Source organism: Stenella coeruleoalba (genome assembly GCF_951394435.1).
Source record: "Stenella coeruleoalba genome assembly, chromosome: 16".
NCBI lineage: Eukaryota > Metazoa > Chordata > Mammalia > Artiodactyla > Delphinidae > Stenella > Stenella coeruleoalba.
In genome coordinates, this window is record NC_137162.1 from 55,806,918 (window position 1) to 55,825,904 (window position 18,987).

At 45.0% G+C, this 18,987-nt stretch overlaps 1 protein-coding gene across 14 annotated transcripts in view; it reads left to right on the forward strand.

The window, feature by feature from the left end:
- KCNMA1 (potassium calcium-activated channel subfamily M alpha 1) overlaps positions 1-18,987 on the forward strand; it is a gene marked incomplete at both ends in the record, with an annotated part of 740,839 nt that overhangs the window by 374,595 nt on the left and 347,257 nt on the right. The gene's annotated exons all lie outside the window — the stretch shown is intronic.

Here is an 18,987-nt window from a genome sequence, read left to right on the forward strand (position 1 = left end):
GTGCGGTATTTGCACTGAAGGTGTCAAGAGGTCAAAAGGGCTCTGGTGTGAATTTGCAACCTCTGAGAGAGTCATGGTGTCCAGTCGGTGAGGGTCTGAGGCATTCTTGCCGTGGTGGTAGGATCCTTTTCTTGTGAGGGTTTCCAAAGCTTTACTCTTATTGGAAGTCAGCATAGAAAGCCTGATGCTGTCCTTTGTGCCTGCCAACTGAATATTCAGCTGAAGCGTCACTGGCTGGTGCTTCTTGACTTGTGAAGGTAAGGAGATGGGATGGAGGGGTTTGTGATGACTCCCAGAGGTGGAGGCCCATGGCCATCTGAGATTTCCTATAGTGGACACTCGTGGAGACCCCTGGGGCGCCGGCTGAGTGAACTGGTGCTCTGGGGTGAGCCTGGGGTGGGGTCTGTCTGAGCCATGGACAGAAAAGGCTTTGAAGGAGGCAGAAGGGGGCACTGAGTGGAGCTGCTAGGTGGCAGCCAGTTCTGCCCTGGTTCCTGCACATGTCACCCCCTCAGTACATCATTTGTTCCAAATGTTCTGTCGCAAGCTTAAAGTTGACAGCATTTGGGAAATGGGAGCTGAGCTGGTCTGACTCCTTTCTGTGGGGACATGCACCTGACACCTGGATGGTGGCCTTCAGCTCTTTGCCTACCTCATCCACTGTAGGAGTGGTTTTGATTCCCTGAGCTCTCACCCTGGTACACCTGGATGCTGGAGTTTGATCTGAGGAAACCTGCTTGGTATCCCTGTTGGCTCAGAGCCTCGTGTGCCTGAATTTTGAGCTCAGCGTTCTCTTTCTGTAGTAATTTCATGCATGTCTAAACTCTGAATTTCTCAGAGTTACTGGTCACCAGCCAAAGGATTTTGTGCATTTGGGTGTTGAGCCAAAATCATGCCAAGGAAAATAAAGAAAACATCATCACCTGTCTCTGGGAACCAGCCACATCTGGAATATCAGCGGCCCTTCAGCCCATCCCCACGCACAAGGCTGGGCTGCCCTTGCCCATCTCAGGTGGAGGGGCCTTGAAAAGTCCTCCAGGAGTTGAGATTCCACGCACTCTTCCATCAGCTCTTCCTGGCCGAGAAAGAGAAGAGTTTTTTAAGTTTGGAAAACTCCAATTGGCATGTCATTGAAGGTAAGCCCCATTTAAACATCTCCTCTTAATAATTCTCGATCATATTTTAATTGAACCAAAGATCTTTTAAAGCTCCTGGTCTTACCTCTCCATTTTCTCCCCAGGGGTGAGGAGTATCCTCACAAGTCATGGGGTGCGTACCCTGCCAACTTCTGTGCCGGGGCTCAGAAGGTACTTTCCGGCATGTAGTCTGTGAGCCCCAGCAGGCAAACCCTTACGTGGAGGTGAGTGTGGTGATCGGCCAGAAGGACAGGTGCCTTGGCGCCTTCTTTCCTTGTCTCTTCCTTTTTGCTCCTCTGTATTTCTCAGAAATAAAGTGCTCTTGTAAGATGGATTTGAATTGTGTCCTTTTTTATAGTCTCTGCTATGGGGCGGTCTTCTGCTCTGTAGTTCTTGGTGTTCTCAGCTCCACGTGAAAGGAGGGAAAGGAGTAGAATCTCCCAAGGCAAGACCCTCTTCCCTGGATGCCCTGCACCACTTCAGTGTCCTTTGGATTTAGTTATGATTCTGCTGAGCCTGGGAAAGCCAGTACTGGGAACCCTCTCTGGTTCTGGTTTCTCTGATAGACTTGCAAGGAGTCTATTCTAAGGATGGCCCTTCGGTCCTGTGCTCAGCTTTTCCCAGCAAAAATGCTAAGAATCTTAGAACCAAGACTGTCCTCACTCTCCCTGGGGACTATTTCAGCCTGATCCTAACCTCAGTCTTTCTTCTCTGTCACTAAACTGAGTGGTTTGGCATCGTGAGCCTTTCTGTTTATAAGAAGGTCTTATGTTTATTTGTGTAGCCCTTTCTACTTTTCATTGGAATTACTACATTGGGTTCTGAGGTCAAACCCCAGGAGTTTGTCCTATGGGGGAACTCATCAGCATAGTCAATACCAAGGGTCTACTATCTTCCTGGGGAGAGCCAGTAAGGATGCTTCCTGTGTAAGTGAGGGGATGAACTAAAGTAGAATCTAAAAGTTACCTCCACGATAAGCCATAGATTCATTCCCAGGAATGAAAAAAGAGCCCATTAGGTAAATTATAATCAAGCATAGTAAACAGGATAAAAAGTTCTGTCCACATATAAGATGCAAACGAAAAGCGGGTAAGAAAGCAGAATGTAAATTCTTAAAATGCATCCCTCCCTTTCATTCAGAACTCTCACCGGTTTTACACACTCGTGGTTTGGCTGGCCATCTGGGCATCTTGGAAAAAGAGCTTCAAACGTCTCTTGGAAGTTACGCTAAATCGTCACCCTGGAAAAGAGTGTACCTAGTGTTCTTCAGATGAAGTTTAGTTAGTATTTATACTCTTCAAATAAATAAATCAAAGGACAGTGCATAGGCTTTCCCTTGTGTGAACCTAACTGGGCAGACATGGTCCGTGAAATGGCTTGTCTCGGTGAGTTTTAACCAGAATGGCGGGGAATGCGCCACAGCACAAGTTCAAGATGTGAGGCTCTCTGACCTAGCCCTTTAAATAGTGCGCGGAACACACGTTAATATAGAAAACAGGCTCTGTTGGTTGGCGCTGTTAACTCACTGTCAGGGCAGGCCAATGCAGGTTGTATGAGTGGACAGGCAGTTCAGATAAATGTCATAATTGGTGGGTTTATGATTTTCTTAACCTTTCAAAGCTTATTTCACCATCAAGAGGCAGCAGGTAAGTCATTTCCAAAGACTTCTTCTCCCAAACTTCTTTCCTTTTCCATTGTTAAGTCAGGATGGATCCCTGAGTAGGTCTTTTACATTCAAAGGTTTGGGAGGCCCTTCTTTGGGTGTGATTTTCTTAGAGTGGTCACCACAGAAGAAATCACTTGTGCAGCCTCAACTGATTACTATCTGGCCGAGACAGATTGTGCTCAGAGCTCCTAGGTTGGAAAGCCAAAGAGAATTACATGAAACTATGTTAACGTTGTGCTTCATCATCCCAGCAGTAGACTTTCTAGAAACACCCAAGCAGAGGGAGATGTTCCACCCAATCTTATGCTTCATCATCCCAGCAGTAGACTTTCTAGAAACACCCAAGCAGAGGGAGATGTTCCACCCAATCTTTGGATGGACACAGCTGTCAGTTCCTTAACAGACACAGAGAAGCATTAAGCCCACCACACACAGTAGTTCCATCCCCCGCAAAGACATTGAATGGCCACACGAGGCAGATACTATCCCAAAAAACTCCAGTTCTTTTTCCTTCTTTTTTTCCTTCCAGGTTTATTGAGATATGATTGACATACAGCACTGTATAAGTTCAGGTGTACAGCATAATGATTTGACTTACGTACATCATGAAATGATGACCCCAATAAGTTTAGTGAACACCCAGCATCTCATATAGATACAAAATTTAAAAGAAAAAACAGGTTTTTTCCATGTGATGAGCACTCCTAGGATTTACTCTCTTTAACTTTCATTCTTTTTAAAGGTGCCCAATTTAAGGCACTCCAACTTCTAATTTTGACGTCTCTCGATACCTACACCCCCCCCCCTTACTTCCACATACTCTGATCTTCTGTGAAGCAAAGATTTTTTTAAAATTGTATAACGAAGTCAGAAGTGCCCCGAGACGCCCCGTGGGTGATACTGTCACCGTTGCTGGTCCCATCCCTGTCTGTTTCCTCCCTTTGACATAGGATCAGTAATTCTTCTCTAACAGATAAAGAAAAAAAAGAAAAAAGGCCCAAAGATGTCAGTGTGAGGGCAGGATTCATGGACTGCATAATGCATCAGTTCCTGCTGCTTCTAGAATTTTCAAGGGAAGAACGTTGGAAGAGGGAGAGGCTCAGGGCCCTGGGTATTTGCATTTTTTCCAGGGGTATTCTTGGAAAGGATGACTCACCTGTGTGAAGCTATTTATCCCTTTGATTCATGTTTAAACTCCACTACTTCTTATGCTGCAGTTCAGTGCATTACGAATATTTAATGTTGCACACACTGAAAAGGAAGGTCAAGTCCTGCTCACTGGTGACTTCATTGCTGGCTTGTGTCTCTAAAAGGCACGCTGCCTGCTGTGAGCAGAGTAAAGCTGAAAGGTTATACATTGTTAAATTTTTCCTTAATGGCTTTATCTGCTCCAAAATGGCTGGTACACAGTGGGGGCACCTGCTGACTTCACCGGTCTTTGCTCTCGGCTTCTGGTATCAGCAGTGCTGTTTTGGGGGGTATGGACATTAGGAAGGGGAAGGGAAAAGCAGCACAAATTTTAGACAGCATCCAAAATTTGGACCAGATTCCAGGCTGCCAGTGGTGTTGGCGATGTGAAAGGGGCCTTCCCCCAGTCCTTAGAATTTTACATTTGTACTCAGTGATTCATTCATTCTATATCCATTCATTCATTCATTCATTCGAGACAGTTTCAGTGTGAGCATGCTGAATATTTTCCACACGGTCAAATTGCTTGAGGTTGGTTATGGTTAAAGAAAACTGTCTTTAAGATTGCAGTAGGGGCTTCCCTGGTGGTGCAGTGGTTGAGAGACTGCCTGCCGATGCAGGGGACACGGGTTTGTGCCCCGGTCTGGGAGGATCCCACATGCCGTGGAGTGGCTGGGCCCGTGAGCCATGGCCGCTGAGCCTGCGCGTCTGGAGCCTGTGCTCTGCAACGGGAGAGGCCACAGCAGTGAGAGGCCCGCATACCACAAAAAAAAAAAAAAAAAATTGCAGCAGAAATTGACCAGATTGTTTTCATAGTCTCTAAAAATAACATGGGCATCATTGATGTAATGCATACCAAGAGCTTTAACAGAACTGGCTAGTTACCCCACCATTTTACCTGCCCAAATCTTCACACAGCCAGGCTCTAATCCCTTTGCCTAGAAATTCTCCTGAAAAGGGAAGAGAGGGCCGGGTGGTAGAGGGAAGAACATTCACTGATTCTGTGCTGTGTCAAGGTATAGCGCTAAGCACTTTAAAATGAATTATATGTGCAGTCTCATTAAATTCTCCTAGCAACTTGATAGGGTGGGTACTATGACCTTTCCCACTTTACAGATGAAACTGCAACGTTTGCCCAAAACCATGCAGCTAGTAAGTTGTGGAGCCAGGATTTGAATCCATGTGTCTGAAGGAACCTCTTTTCCAAGTCAGGAAGTAAAATTCCAGATGTGGAAGTGACTACATGGGTTCAGTGAGATGTTTCAAGAGAGGTCACGTCGCCTCATCCTGCCAATTCATCTGTCTTGTTTTCTCGTTTGTTCTTCATCCCCCCATTTCGCACCTTCGGGGCCAAGTCTGCAAGGCAGCTGTGCTCATGAGGGTCCTGTGAGTCTTCTCACCGGGACATGGGGCGTGTGGGCCATGTGCTGTCTCATGTCTGTCTGGGCCTTGATTCATTTCTCCCTAAACTGTGGCTCTAAAAATACTCTCTTCCGTTTCATCTCAGTGGGGTGGCAGCATTTTGTGATGGACTGAGGTCACGTTAGCAAAGAACAGGGAAAGTTGATCATGTCTTAAGGAGCCCTCCGACTTAAGGGATTCGTTCTTTCCCGGTGGAAAGTCCCTTTGCCCTCCCCATCCTTACCTAGGTCTCTGAGCCAGTTACTTGGCAGACTGAAGTAGATAACCAGAGAGGCTCTCCTTCCCCATTAGTTTCTTTTGTCTCTTTAGAGAGTTGCGGCGTATAGTTAATTTGCTATACTTTTGCATTGTGTGCTTACAGAGTTAGTGCATTGTGTGCATATCAAACCCGTGGACTTTAGGAAAATTTGATCCCAAGGAGGTTTCTTTGGAGGTCTTTGAAACCATGTAAGATATCCAGCCTCCACCTCCCGTCTTGTTATTACCCACAGTGCACACAGGTGTTGACCTCGTCGTGGGCACCTGGCAGAGCTGTGAGGACAGTGTAGGTTACTTCCACGATAGTGCATTGTAACCTGTAAAGGACTGTGAACGCTACTTTCACTGTCACCATTAGCACACCCCCTGCCCCATAGCGGGAACAGCTGGGCAGCCCGTGGCATCGAGAAGGAAGCTCACGATTTTATTCTGGACCCAGCTCCTTTATGGAACCTGATCTTTCTTGTAGTGTTCTGAGAGATCTGCTCAGCTCTCCGCCTTTAGCCCCTTTTCGAGAACTCGTGGCCTGCATTTCACCTTTGTTGAGGAAGTCAACACAAATCGCTGTGTGTGTAAAGCGTCTCCGTATTCTTTCTTTCCTTTTTAAATACTCCCCCCAATTTTCTCCATCCCTCACTGACATTTTTACTGCCAGGCTTTGGTTTGGAAAATTATGGGTAGGGAAAGTTCAAGGGCAGGATGTTCAGAACAGCACTGCACATCTGTGAAGGGAGCACGGCAGGAGAGCCAGCAGCTGTTGAAAGAATGGCATGTCAGATGGTGGGCGCGGTGAGGGGAAGAGGAGACGCCTTCGGGGCAGAGAGGCTGTAAATAACTCCCAATGGGAAGTCCTGTCCCCTTTCAGAATTTAACCTTGAATGGCAACCCTCGATGCTCAGGCATGGGAGCAACCCGAACTCAACCATCCTACCTCATCTGGTTTTGCAAATTGCCCTTCTTTCATCAGTGGGCGGTAAACCTGGTAGAGAAGATGGGTGTGTCAAGGGGGTAAGCACTCTTGTTCCTTCCATCTTGCACGCTGTGCAGTGGTCTCAGCTTCCTTGCTCACGTCTCACTTTGAGGGAGACACAGAGGCACCGCATGCGACCGCACTTAGGAGCATCAAGGGAACTGCTCGTCTTTGGCATTTCCTGAGGCAAAAATCAAGGGCTGTTAGCAGCCGGAAGGAAGATGGAGCTAGACCTTCCAGGCTTACTGCAAGAGACAACTTTAGAATAAAATGCTAGAACTTGAAGAGGCTTCGGAGCCCGCCTGGTAACACTGTTCCCTGCGCCTCAGCGTCCTCTCCTGGCGAGTGAGGGCTGAGTGACCTTCTCAAGGTCACTCAACTAGCCAGGGACTGAACTAGAGCCAGAAGTCAGAGCTCTTCCTGCCCAGACCAGTCCCTTCTCTACTTGATCTTTTGGTTTCTTTCTACTAAATAAGAAATGAATAAAGATGTGATAGTGAATATTATCCATTGACTAGCAATGCCCGTAATGACCTTTTACTCAATTCCGGAGTTTCAGGCTGTTATCTTGGGGGACACTTTAGGGACATGGAAAAGAACAAAGATAATCCCAGGTGGAAAAGAGCAAACCCAGCCAGGTGGGTGCGTGGGAGATTAGTTTATTTCATTGCCATTGGCAAGAGGCTTTGAATTTCCTGATTTTATGGTCCTGCTTTTCTTTCTTTCTTTTTATTTTTCTTTTTCCTGTACTATTTCAGAGGGGAAGTAAGAGTTCAGCTCTCTTGTGGAAGATTGACCAGGCTGAGTGCATTGGTCTGGGCTGTTTGGAATTTGTTACACATAACTTTTGAGGACATTTTGCCCCACTGCTCATTTGTTTCTCCAGTGAAAACACTATCTGACAACTATTTCTATAAATCCATATCTACTCTACCCTCCAAAATTAGAATGAATTATTTCTTCTCTTTTCACCATTCTCTAGGATTTAAAAGGAAACCCTTGGATTATCTGACACTCTCTCAGCCCTCTGGCTTTTTTTTTTTTTTCTTTGAAAAGAATGATTGTTTCAGGGCAAATGAAGAAGATGCATTCCCTTTAAGGCCCAGTTAGCTATCTATGTCTTCTGCAATTAACATGTGTTTATACCGCCAGAGGGCTGGATCTTCTCCCCATTGCCCAGCTCTGGTCCTTTACCCAAAGCCACAGCCAGACACGCACTCAGAAACTGCCAAGAGATCAGTACGGAAGCCAGCTGGAGGGAAAGCTTAGAGCTCAGAATGGTTTAATCCAAACACAGGGACAGAACTCATGCTTAACACAGCCATGGTTGTGCTGAGGTGTGGTGTTGACGGCTACAGCTTCATCACGGGGTTTATGGGCTGCACACAGACGTGACCTCTGCCTTTGCTTTTATTCCTCTTGTCCTTCTTCCTGACAGCCTGACAAATTAAAGCTTTGGGGAGACCCTGGTCAGTGATGAGTTATTTGTGTTGTAAAAATAGAACCCATTGCAGTAAGGATGCCCTTGGGACTTTTTGGATGTATGTGTCACTGTTCCCGGAATTTGGGAGAAGGGCATGTGTATGTTTGTGTGTGTGTGCATGCATGTGTGTACGTAGGGGACAATCCTGTCCCACCTGTGAGTGGATGGGAAAGTATAGCATGGGAGGATTGGCCACCAGTCTCATCATAATAACAGAGATGGGGCTGAGAGCCATGTACCTTAAAGGTATCAATAAAGTAATAGATGTATGTTAAGTACTGACTGTGTGTGAGATATTTTTCTAGGTATTAGGGGATTTCAAGTACTATGTATAAGGCTAGATTTTTTTCCCATTAAGATGTTTAAATTATATATATTTTCACAAGGTTCAGGAAGTCCAGCCGTAAATATAGGAAAACTGAGGTAACAAAACAAGATAACAAGTGAGGTATCCCTAGGCTATATATCATCAATTTCTAATATGAGCTTTGCTAACAATAAGTGCTGAAGGTTCAGAAGCTGGAAAGATAGCTGGATCTTACAGAGTGTTTCGGCCCCGGGGAGATTTTGAGTTGAGGAGACAGAAAACTCAGCCTCCCACCCACCTCTAGGCCCATAAGAGGGGCTCTCACTATGGCACACACTTTGGCCTCTTGGATTTTGTTTTCAGTATGTGCTGAGTCCAGCGAAGCCCTGCCTTGAAGTTGGCCACCAAGATTAAGGACTGAGAATGCTTTCAGAATGGCATAACGGAATCAGAAAAGCAAACTGTCTCTAGTGGTGGTAATACCTCTTCTCCAGCTGCACGCGATGAAAACCTTTGGACACTTTTCCAGAAGTGGCTGGCTGAAAGGCAGCTGCTCCGTCTTTTTGAAACTGAGGTCAGGGTGTAATGTGCCTTACAGGGGCCTCGTTTATGAATTTGCCACGTGCAGAGCATCCAGGGGCATGGGGGGATGACAGTCCTGGCTAAGTGAGGTCATGCTATGGGCAAACCCCCCACGGCTCAACCCGAGCTGCCGGCCTGGAGACCAGCATTTGCCTGGAGGGGCTGCACAGTGATTTTCGTGGGCTGTAGGTACTTTTGCCTTCTTGGGTCTCTTTCTCCAAAAAGAATATGAAAAGTTACGTTTTACTGCTGTGTTCCTCTAAAGATGAGTATAATCCAGGCGAGAGTCATTATGACCTATTCATTGTTATATTTATTTTTTCCTTCTGGTTTTAAAGAAATTGGAATTCATCCATTTTTGTGGTTGGCTAGAAGTGTGGTGGGCCCTCGGCCCTGAGTCTGCGGTGCCTGATGGAGAAGTTGGCTCTTTCTCCTCCCTTCCTGTCAGCCTCAACCGTCTGGAAGTTTTCACAGATAAGAAAACATGCCCAGAGACAGACGCCTCTTACCACACCCCTCCCAGTGTCATCTAATTGTTTCAGATGAGAAAATAAAACTAAACATTCCATTTCAAACCACGTCTTATGATTTGGCTTTGGGAAATATTAACGTCAGCAACCCATCATTTAATCAAAAATGGCACCCGTGGTTATGTCAATTTTTAAAAGAAAACCGAATAATCTTGCTTTCCTGTTGCGTTTTGGAGACATACGTGCTTTGTCCGTTCTCATATCTGAAAATGAGTCTTGCCAGTGTAAGAGGTCTGTTCACTGAAAGTACCACAGTAAAAAAGAACGTCTCCTGCACCGAGGTTTGCAAGCTCAAGTAGAAAGGGGTGGGCAGATGTTAGAAATGAGGCAAGCAGGTATGTGAGACCAGGAGGCGCTGAGAGCCCGAGCCTTCCCTGAAATGACTTCCCAGCTCCGGCTGACTGTCCCCAAGCAAAAATGCAGACTCGTACAGGCAGATCTTCCCCTGTTTCAGAGAGAAGAGAAGAAATTGGGCCTTCATGTTGAATCTTCAGTTTTAAAATATTGCCCACGACTCCACCACTTTTAAAAGTACTCTATGGGCCAAACAAAACACCTCCGTAGGCCATTTTCAATCTCTATTCTAAACTGTCTCTCTTTTTGGTCTTGAATTAGCTCTGCTCCCTGAGTGCCAGAAAATATTCTTAACCCTTGGACCTCTGTCTCCCAAAAAGGGGCCCTTCTCTCTCCATGGTGAGGAGTCCTTGGTCTCTACACGTCCCAGCTTGTTTCCCGTTTAACACGTCTTCCAACGCTGCATAAGTGAATGTCCACCTTTCTCTAGGCAAATGCTGTGTGTCACAGCAATAAATCACCCACAACTTACTGTAAATCCCCAAAGCCACATATCACTAACTCTACATCGTCCCTGAAAAGAACGTCATTAGGACCTCATAAACATACACTCTGTTTATTTAAGAACTGCAAGAGTTTTTCTAAACATGGTTGCTAAGTCACAAGAGTGTATTTTCCAGGACATAAATGGAAGTGAACATAACCCCCTTAAATTGTCAGATTCTTTATAAGAAAAGAGGCCCAAATCTGTCTGTTCTACTAGTGTATTAACTGGACCAAAACAGAGTTGATTATACTAAGCGTGTCAGTGTTGATAATTGCTCGAGACCGTGTTCTGACTTGCTCAGCTAAATGGGCACATTGCATGAACTTTGGTTTAATTTCTAACATATGTGGGTATAAAAGCATGGGTTAACATAGATGAACCCGGGCTGTAGTTTCATAACCCTTAAAGTTCCCAATTTGCTGAGCGTTAGGGTCAGCTGATGAAACTCTTATGTTATGGCCCCTTCAAAAACAAAACCGAAAGCATCTCTGGACCTTTCTCCCCAGATATGGTCTCAAGTCTGAGCTGTATCGCTATCTCCTGACTTTTCACTTTTTGCATGGAAACTTGGCAGTTAATTTTAGGATAGCATTAAGCTCTGCTTCAATATAGAACCCAGAGCTCAGATATTTTCAGAGCTGGAAAAGAGATGACCATTCCATTATGATAACCCTGATTCTAGTAGAGCTGCTTCGTCAGTCTGATGTCCAAATGGAAAATACTCATACTACCTTTCACTGATCATGACTCTCTCAGGAGGACACCATAGGTAGGGTTCCAGGGTCTACCTATTAGATGTTGGAATCTACAGTAAGGCATTTGTCCTCCTCAACAAAGATATTCTACCCATGTTCCTAGTCATGCAGATCTCCTATTCAGAGTCCTCGTTTCTTCCTTTGAGAGCTGGTGTTTTTACCTCGTCCTCCCAGCCCCCCTCAGAAAGTGCAGAAAATGAACCCACAACCCAATTTGAGATACACTTGATCTTGATGCCCTGGAGGGAACTGCAGAGCCCTTATGTAGAGACAGGTGAAGAGCGTGAGGCTGTTGGATGATCCCACCTGGCACATGCTTTTTCCTCTAGCAGCGGGAGCAAGTGGGCGAGGAGTGCATTAAGGATTTTGCCCTCTTCATAATAGCATGAACAGGAATAATAAGGCAAGGTCTGTAAAGAGCGGCATTAATAATTGAGATGTGGGCTTCCCTGGTGGCGCAGTGGTTGAGAATCTGCCTGCTAATGCAGGGGACACGGGTTCGAGCCCTGGTCTGGGAAGATCCCACATGCCGCAGAGCAACTAGGCCCGTGAGCCACAAGTACTGAGCCTGCGCGTCCGGAGCCTGTGCTCCGCAACAAGAGAGGCCGCGATAGCGAGAGGCCCACGCATCGCGATGAAGAGTGGCCCCCGCTTGCTGCAACTAGAGAAAGCCCTGGCACAGAAACGATGACCCAACACAGCAAAAATAAATAAATTAATTAATAAACTCCTACCCTCAACATCTTAAAAAATAAAAATAATAAAAAAATAATAATTGAGATGTGCTCTGGGCAGCCATGCAGCCTGGCTGTGCCTTCGAGCAGTCTGTTATCAAGTACGTGGTGAGGCCGGGGGGTAGGCAGGGAGGGGGCACGTGGTGCCTGTGTGGCTCATGCATGCGTGTACATATGCTAGGAGGAGGACGAATGAGTAACAGTTGGGAGCTACGTCAAGTACAATGATAGAGAGCACTGTGTGTAGATGACTGTGTACGATGGTGGTGGTTCTTTTGTGGGTCAAGCACCTTTTTGGGGATTTGATGAGTGCTATAGGAATTTTTGCCTGCCAGGGACCCTCGAGTTGGTTTATGAACCCTAAGCTAAGGATCTCTGTTCTGTAGATGATCCTTGGCTCATCTGCTCACTCATTCCTGTTTCTTGTGCCATTAAGATCAGGTGGCAGACAGAGGGCAGGCTTCATAGCCAAAGATTAAGCGGAGATTGATTGGGAATCCTCTGCCTTCTGCCATACAAAACACGTCTCCGTGTGAGTTTCTCTGCAGTGAATATCTCTTCTTTTTTTTTTTAACATCTTTATTGGAGTATAATTGCTTTACAATGGTGTGTTAGTTTCTGCTTTATAACAAAGTGCATTAGTTATACATATGTTCCCATATCTCTTCCCTCTTGCATCTCCCTCCCTCCCACCCTCCCTATCCCACCCCTCTAGGTGGTCACAAAGCACCGAGCTGATCTCCCTGTGCTATGCGGCTGCTTCCTACTAGCTATCTATTTTACATTTGGTAGTGTATCTCTTCTTGTCATACCCTTTCCCCCACTGCTTTTGAAATCTTGAAAATGTAGGGGCACTGCTAATGAGACCAGGGAAGGGAGGCCCTAGACCCCCCCAGCTCTTCCTTTAATACCAGGCAACACAGAAAGCAGTATGTAAAGTGGGATGGGTCTATAGGGCAGAGCCTAAGTACTCTTTGTTTTCTGCATCTCTTATTCATTGTGGGTAAGCATCTGTTTTTAGGGGAAATTTTCCTCCTTGATCTGTGAGTCAGGGAGGCAAATAATCTCCAGCCAAAACCACCCCTTCCGAGACCCAGCTCTGGAGCACCGGGACCTGGGCATCGTTGGGGTCCCCAAACAGATGCAGAACGCAGTTGCCACCTCTCCGCAAGGCTGTGACTCTTCCGCACCCCTGGAGGGTCGCTGGGGACCGCAGTGGGTGCATGCGGCCAGTCTTCAGACCAGTGTGACAGAAAACGGAAGAGTGGCTTCTGAGAGAAGCCCCATCTTCCCTCAGTTCCCTGCCTCCTTTGGATTTCTTGCTGCCCTCACCCGTCTCCAAGCCGGTCGACTGTGACAGTTTAATTGGTGCAGGGAAGGCAGGATGGGGAGAAGCAGGCGTGGGTGACTGGCGTTCTGGAAGAAGGAGATTCCCGGGAGACGGATGAGGGCAACCCTGACAGACAGGCTTCAGAGGGCTGCGTGCAGGCAGAAGGTCACTGGCCCTTGCTTGAAAAGAGCATTGAGTGAAGAGACTTTTGCCAGCTCCCTCCTCCCCGAGCTGACTGGGCCAGGATTGTACGTTCATGTGTGTTGTCGATACCCCGTCCACTGAAGGGCAGGGAGGTCTGCTGGGGGGCTCTGGCTGGGAATGAGAATGGGTGGAAAGGAAAGGCAGTGCTGTCCAGTGGTTAGCAGCAGGCTCTGGAATCAGACCTTCGTGGACTTAATCCTGCTCTACCACTTGAGTGCTGTGTGTCCTTGGGTAAGCTGGTTAACCTCTCCCAGCTTTGTGCAATAGGGTGAAAATGGTGGTGCGGGACGATGCTAATGCCTTCCTTGGAGCAGTGTGTGGTGAGAGTTAGGTGATGCATGTAAAAGCTCTTCGTATGCTGCCCAGCATGAAAGGGGCCAAAAAAGCACTAGATATGATTGTTACTGTCCTTTGGAGGTTTGTTTTGAAACTTTACGTCAGGTCTTTAAAGAGACGCGATGTGAACACATTAAAGTTAAGGGGACAAAAAAACCCAAGATGTATTGCAAAGCAGCGACGTGATTAATTATCAAGGTAGTGGGCAGGACCTGAATGTCTTAAAGCTGATTTGCAAATCTCAACTCGTTACTGATTTGTAAAAGCATTAGAGTGGCCACAGCAATCATCTTTAAAAAGAGATTGGACCTTAGATAAAAATATTGCTCTGGAAGGTCAATGTGATTATGTGAAACTTTTCTTTCAGTAATATATACAGATCTCTATATACTGTGTAAACATAAGTGTGTACTGGTTTGTGATGTAAGATTTATTTCTTCCTGTGGGTTTTGCTAAAAAGCAGTTTGAGAAACACAAGCTTTGAGTCCAGAAGAGGGCATGCTTTCTGAGCTGCAGTAATTTAGGGCATCTTCAGGGAGGAAGGGAGACTGGGTCTGGGTCCCCGGGCATGGGTGGAACTTAGATAATACAGAAGAAGGGGAGAGGGTGAGCAGTCCACAAAGACCACTCACTTCTGACACCAACTGCAGGTTCAGGGAGCTCCCCAAACCACCCCCAGCTTTGATAATTTGTTAGAAGGACCACAGAACTCACTGAAAGCTGTTATGCTCACAGCCAGTTTACTACAAGGAAAGGATCAGCTAAGTATGTGTATTAGCATACAGTATTTGCTTTTCTCTTTCTATATATGGAATCTAAAAAAAAAAAATGGTTCTGAAGAACCTAGGAGCAGGACAGGAATAAAGACGCAGACGTAGAGAATGGACTTGAGGACAGGGGGAGGGGGAAGGGTAAGCTGGGACAAAGTGAGAGAGTGGCATGGACATATATACACTACCAAACGTAAAATAGAAAGCTAGTGGGAAGCAGCTGCATAGCACAGGGGATCAGTTCGGTGCTTTGTGTCCACCTAGAGGAGTGGGTTAGGGAGGGTGAGAGGGAGACGCAAGAGGGAGGGGATACGGGGACATGAGTACGTATAGCTGATTAACTGTGTTATACAGCAGAAACCAATACAACACTGTAAAGCAATTATACTCCAGTAAAGATGTTAAAAAAAAAAAAGTGAAAAAAAAGAAATCAGCCAAGGGAAGAGACTCACAGGGCAGACACAGGGAAATACCAAGCACAGAGCTTCCACACTGTTCTCTCCCTTTGCAGTCATGACAGTGGCACTTTTCCAGCATTGATGCATAACAGTATGAGGAATTCTGCAAACCTGGGAAGCTCACTGAACCTCAGAGCTTTACTGGTACTCAATCACGTAAACCTGGGTGACGGCTCACGTGGCTGACCTTACTCTTCAGCCACTTTGGAGCTTGACAGGTTCCACGTGACCCAAAGCCTCCATGTATATCACACTGTTGGACTTTCTTGTGTGGTTTACCACCCTCCCCCTGCTCCCAATCTCATTGTTACTACCTGACTGACCCAAGACCCCCAGGCAAAGACTTTGTTCAGACATGACACCCCAAGGACTGAGGGAATGCCTCCCAGCAGCTGAGGGCCAAGGGCAGACTTCTCTTGGGCAAGGCTAACATCTTTACAGCAGAGTCAATGGGGGGACTGGGCTGGCTGGAGGGAGGGGTCTCTCTTGGAGAAGACTGGGGGGGGTGTCTTGCGATCACACGCATGAATAGTAGAGGAGAGGGAAATACTACTTTAGAAAATGTGGTGTTTCCCGGGTCTGTTAATGTCAGGAAAAATCACCATTGAATGTGATTATCTGTCCCCTCGGTCCCCGTGTACACCCAAGCTGAATAACTTGTCAGGTGAGCCTGCAGCTGGTAAAATGAAACTGGGCACAGGGTCCAGGAAGGGGGCTGCTGGATTCATGCTCCCCATGTGACCGAGCTGCCCGGGGCGCAGTGGGCCTCTGTTTTCACCCCATTTGCTGCCATCTCAAAGTGACCAGGAGTCTTCCTGTGCCCTGTTCCTTTGCAGACCCAATGGATGGGTCTCCAGGTGCCCTTGGCAGCTTTGGTAAGGAGAACATCTGTCTCCTTGCTTCAGTTTAACTTCCCTACTATAAGGCTGGATGAGGTCGAAACCAGAAAACACTGAGACCTCAAACTGGGGATAAAATGCAGATCCAGTGTATCATCAGGCCATGCTGCCTGCTTGCCACCTGACAAATGAGACAATCTCCAGCCAGGGACAGTTTGTAATTGTGCAATCAAATTAGCTTGGATTTCAGCTTAATGAAGTGCTTAATGTCCCGAATGAGGCCGAGCCCTAATATTTAGAGAAACAAACTGGACCCCAGGAAAGCAAAGAACAGACTTCAGTTAATGCCTATTAGTATTAATTGTGCTTGCAAAATAAACCTTTTCAAATATTCATCCTCTCATGTGAGGCAGTCCAGTAGTTTTGCTGTACTTTTGCTAAGGGGTTTTTCTGCTGTGGCTCATAAACAGGACAGCGGAAAGAACATTCTACTGGAAATGTCTGCTGAACTCTACATCCTAGGGCATATTTCTTAACTTCACAGGATTTCAGCTTTCTCAACTGGACAATAAGAAAAATCCTCCTCCCTTTTTCTGAAATCCCCATTTTTTCCCCCTAGAAGTGTTTTGTTGTAGTAAAAAAACTGATACTCTGGAGGCAGGTAGACCTGGTTACAAATCCTGACTCTGTCACTTACTAGCTGTGTGACCTTGGGGAAAAATTAACCTCTCTGAGCCTTTGTTTCCACAACTCTAAATATGGATCATAATCATTCCTGCCCCTTAGTTCTGAGGACAGGAAATGAGATACTGCACATAAAGCACTTACTACAGGACACAGGACATACGGGCACTTGTTAAATCTGATGATGATAGTATAAATGTGAAATTATTTTCAGTATGAATTATACATCACTAACTTGGTATCGGTAATTTTTATTTTCATTAAGTGATGATTTCACTCTTGCTTAGAAAATGACTGATGATTCAGTAATTAACTCAATAAATATTTATTGAATGGGTACTATGTGCCAGGCACTACATTAAGCCCTGGGCACTTACCGATTGTAGTGTCAGAGGGAAACGGGCAATAAACACGTGAACAAATAAATAAGTTGATGATCATTGCTGGGAAAAAATAAAACTAGTAATGGGAAAATCAAGGTTTCTTAGCTTTTTTTGTGCTGAGGACTCCTTTGGTGGTCTTGTGAGGACTATGACCCCACCTTTCAGAATATTTATAAATGCATAATACAAAAACATTGTATTACAAGAAAGCCAGTTATATTGAAATACAGTTATCAGAATATAAGAAACAAATTCATTATTGAGTATGTGTGCTTCTTGATTAGTGCATTATCAAGACCAAGAGCAACAGTTCTAGTACACCCCTATAATTTTAAAGTAGGATTAATGTAAATGACATTTTGAGATGTCTGCCTCTGTTATAATCGTATATGTAACTATCTGGGTTGTTTTATTGATAACAAAGTTAGAAGTAGCATTAATACTCTTCTAGTTTGTCATTCACTTTTATTTATATATATATATATATGGAAATGGCAAATTTGAGTTAGAGGTTCATAAAAGTAAAGATGTAATTTTTCTCATCCAAGTTCATGGACTTCCTAAATATTATCCAGGAACTTCTTGGGAATCTGTGGCCCCTGGGTAAGAACCTTTGCAATAGAGAGTGATTTGTGATGGGGGCTGAGCTGTTTCACTGAGAGATGAATCATGTGATTTCTGCTTTTAAGAAGCCATTCTGGACATATAGATTAACAGAATAGAATTGAGAGTTCAGAAATAAACCCATACAGCTATCGTTGATTGATTTTTTTTTTTAAGGTTGTCAAAATCACTCAATGGGGAAAGTAGTATTTTTTTTAAAAGGTGCTGGGACAACTGGATAGCCATTTGTAAAAGAATGAAGTTTGTTTGACCCTAACCTTACATCATATACAATATTAACTCAAAAGGGATCAAAGACCTAATGTAAGAGCAGAAACTATTAAACCTTTAGGAGAAAACATGGGGGTCAACATTTGTGGCAATAGATTTGGCAATTAATTCTTAGGTATGATACCAAAAGCATAAGCAACAAAAGAAAAATATAAATTGAACCTGATCAAAATTTAAAACTTTGGGTTTCAAAAGACACTACCAAGAAGTGAAAAGACAACACATAGAATGGGAGAATACATTTGCATATCGTACATCTGATGAGACTTGTATCTAGAACACATAATGAACTCTTACAACTCAGTAATAAAATACAACCCAGTGAAAAATGAGCAAAGGATAGATATTCATTAACACATTTGTCATCAGGGAATTGCAAATCAAAACCACAATGAAGTACCACTTCACACACACTAATATGGCTGTAATAAAAAAGATAGCTCATAACAAGTGTTGGCAAGGGCAAAGACGTGGACAAACTGCAACCTTTGTAAAGTGCTGATGGGAATGTAAAATGATGCAGTAGCTTTGGAAGGCAGTCTGTCAGTTTTGCAAAAAGTTAAACATGGAGTTGCCATAAGACGTGGCTATTCCACTCCTACGTAAATACCCAAAAGAAATGAAAATATATGCTTGTGTAAAACTTGCACCTGAATGTTCATAGCAGCATTATTCATAATAGCCAAAATGTGGGAACAGCCTCAATGTCCATCAGTGGACAATTGGATTAACATAATGTGGTATATCCATGCAATGGAATATTATTTGGCCATAAAAAGGAATGAAGTACTGATACATGCCACAACATGGATGAACCTTGAAAACACTGTGCTAAGTAAAGAAGCCAGTCACAAAAGACCACATATTATATGACTTCATTTATATGAAAGTCCAGAATAGGCAAATATATAGAGACAGAGGATAGGTTAACGTTTGCTGTAGGCCTTGCAGAGTGGGAAGATTGGGAATTGATAGCTAAAGGATGCAGGATTTCTTTTTTAATAAATTTCAGCTGTTTTATTTACTTTTTAATGTTTATTTTCAAATTTTTATTTATTTTAGTTTTGGTTGCGTTGGGCCTTCTGCGTGCGGGTTTTCTGTAGTTGTGTTGAGTGGGGGTTACTCTTCGTTGCAGTGCGTGGGCTTCTCATTGCAGTAGCTTCTCTTGTTGTGGAGCATGGGCTCTAGACCGCAGGCTCAGTAGTTGTGGTGCACGG